Here is a 3,130-nt window from a genome sequence, read left to right on the forward strand (position 1 = left end):
ATCGAAAGAAATTGCATAATTCATATATCCCGCCATTTATAATCCTATTCTAGCATATCGACAGAAATTGTCTAATTCAAACTTCCAGCCACCCACCAATTATAATCCTATTCTAGCATATCGACAGAAATTGTCCTATTTAAACATCCCACCACCCGCCAATTATAATCCTATTCTAGCATTCCGAAATAAATTGTCTAATTCAAATTTCCCGCCACCCGCCAATTATAATCCTATTCTAGCATATCGAAAGAAATAACTTAATTCAAACTTCCCGCCAATTATAATCCTATTCTAGCATATCGAAAGAAATTGGTTTATTCAAACTTCCCGCCACTCGCCAATTTTAATCCTATTCTAGCATTCCGAAAGCAATTGTCTAATTCAAATTTACCGCCAACCGCCAATTATAATCCTATTCTAGCATATCGAAAGAAATTATCTAATTCATACATCCCGCCAATTATAATCCTATTCTAGCATATCGAACGAAATTATCTAATTCATTCATCCCGCTAATTATAATCCTATTCTAGCATATCGACAGAAATTGTCTAATTCAAACTTCCCGCCACCCGCCAATTATAATCTTATTCTAGCATATCGAAAGAAATTATCTAATTCATACATCCCGCCAATAATAATCCTATTCTAGCATATCGAAAGAAATTACCTAATTCAAACTTCCCGCCAATTATAATCCTATTCTAGCATATCGAAAGAAATTGGTTTATTCAAACTTCCCGACACTCGCCAATTTTAATCCTATTCTAGCATTTCGAAATAAATTGTCTAATTCAAATTTCCCGCCACCCGCCAATTATAATCCTATTCTAGCACATCGAAAGAAATTATCTAATGCATACATCCCGCCAATTATAATCCTATTCTAGCATTTCGAACGAAATTATCTAATTCATACATCCCGCCAATTATAATCCTATTCTAGTATATCGAAAGAAATTGCCTAATTCAAACTTCCCGCCACCCGCCAATTATAATCCTATTCTAGCATATCGAAAGAAATTATCTAATTCATACATCCCGCCAATTATAATCCTATTCTAGCATATCGAAAGAAATTACCTAATTCAAACTTCCCGCCAATTATAATCCTATTCTAGCATATCGAAAGAAATTGGTTCCCCTGTAGCACAATGCCTCCGAAAACGAGTCGGTTAGGGGTCGAACAGTCGTTTTGGAGTCGCAGTCGGCATTTCGACTCTTAGCCGACGATATGATTTTTTTTGAAAAATGTAGTCGAGATTGCGACTATTAAAATTACTTCGAAACAGAATACTGATTAGAGTCGGAAAATTAACGATTATTTAATTTTTAGAAAGATTCCGAAATTAAGTCGGCAAAACCGACTGTTTCAAATTGTTCAAGAAATGCAGTCGGCCTTGAGTCGGTTACGTAGTTTATGACGTCCGTTTTTTATATAGTACAACTTCCAATATACTAGTGATTCGACTATCCATTTTTTAGCCGGCAAAAATACCCATTTAAATTTTCCCGGAAATCATGCAGAGTCATCTAAATAAAATATTTTGAACGATAGTCTTAAATGCATTTAACTTCATATGAAACTTAAAAAATGTGTAAAGTATTTATGATAATAATAATAATTTCTTTTTATTTAAACCGTTTAAATTTAAAAAAAAATTGCGACAACCATGCCACCTACAGTGACGCTAAGTCATGATTTTTATCGTAACCAAAAACAGAAGTGCATGTTCGGATCGGCGGATGGGATTCATTTTGGTTAGTGTTTGATAATTTATTGTGGTTTGTCGTATATAAAGTAGAATTCTTAAAGTTTCCGTGATTTTAGTTGTCATAAACCGCTACCTAGCCGGAAGGAAACTTGAAAGGAAGAAAAAGAAGGGTAATTTTTATTAAAATTATAAAATTTAAGTAGTTCTACGTTAGCTAAGGCTTAGTTATGGCGGGAAAGCGAAAGGCTTACAAGGCTATAGATGACATTTTCTCTAGACAAAAAAGAAGAATAACAAATGAGTTTATCAATAATGCTTTGCAGGATAATATTGCGGTTGGAACGAATGCTAATGAGTGTCAAGCTGGCCCTTGCCAGTTCCATGACAGTGATAGACAAAATGGACCGAGACGGATGAAGAGCGGAGAGACTTTAAAAAAACTGTTTAATATATTTGTTTGATACTCACTAGTCATACTGTTCAAAAAACCTTAAGATTTTTTCAATGTATATCTGATAAATTAATCAGAAATAATCTTTCAACATATTTTTATAACAAGTTGTAAACACAATCATACCTTGTGTAATTGTGATAATGTTTTAGTTAATTGTAAAAATGAGTATAAAAATGGGAAACAAGTTATAATTTATATTCGATTTGTCACCAAAAAATATTGACTTAGATATATCAATAATTTACCAAAGGTATATATTTCTACAATTTAAAATAAATCAAAGTGAATTATTTCTTCTCAGCTTACCCTATTTTAGGGCTTAAACCAGGTAGTCTGGAAAAAAACTGTCAACTTTGGAAAATTGCAGAAATGTTTGTTAACTGTTTCCAGACTTCACTACCTGAAGTTTCAGATAAATAAATACTTCAAATAGAGTATAATTAAATTTTTGTCAAAACATTTTATTACAAAAATAAACAACTTTTTAGTATAAAAATTCTGTATCATTCTTGAATTGGTATTGGAGAAGAGGGGGGGGGGGAGTTATAATGACCGACTCTGAATAGGCCAACAAAAAGGTGTCGGTTAATAGGACTATTTTTAGGTAATTAACTAGACATAAGGATGTCGGTAGGCCACACTTTCGGCGGTCGGCAAAAAGCACACTATAAACAGTCGGCCGACTGCAATTCAGGTAGGACATTTCGACTGTTTTTCCAGGACACTCCCGACCTTGAATCGGAGTTGACAGCTCGACACTTAACCGACTATGCGACTCTGCCTAGTCGACGTCGGCCCGACTGTTTTGTGCTACAGGGGTTTATTCAAACTTCCCGCCACTCGCCAATTTTAATCCTATTCTAGCATTCCGAAATAAATTGTCTAATTCAAATTTCCCGCCACCCGCCAATTATAATCCTATTCTAGCACATCGAAAGAAGTTATCTAATTCAAACAT

At 34.1% G+C, this 3,130-nt stretch overlaps 1 long non-coding RNA gene across 1 annotated transcript; it reads left to right on the plus strand.

Annotated features, from left to right (window-relative positions):
- The first annotated feature begins 1,664 nt into the window (after positions 1 to 1,664).
- On the plus strand, positions 1,665 to 2,333 carry LOC149946409 (uncharacterized). Its single transcript, XR_016480674.1, has 3 exons — positions 1,665 to 1,764; positions 1,835 to 1,888; positions 2,042 to 2,333. It is a non-coding gene; the product is annotated as an uncharacterized LOC149946409 (long non-coding RNA).
- The last annotated feature ends 797 nt before the right edge of the window (positions 2,334 to 3,130 follow it).

Source organism: Leiobunum rupestre, chromosome 4, assembly GCF_980474605.1.
Source record: "Leiobunum rupestre chromosome 4, qqLeiRupe1.1.hap1, whole genome shotgun sequence".
In the NCBI taxonomy this organism is placed as follows: Eukaryota; Metazoa; Arthropoda; class Arachnida; order Opiliones; family Sclerosomatidae; genus Leiobunum; species Leiobunum rupestre.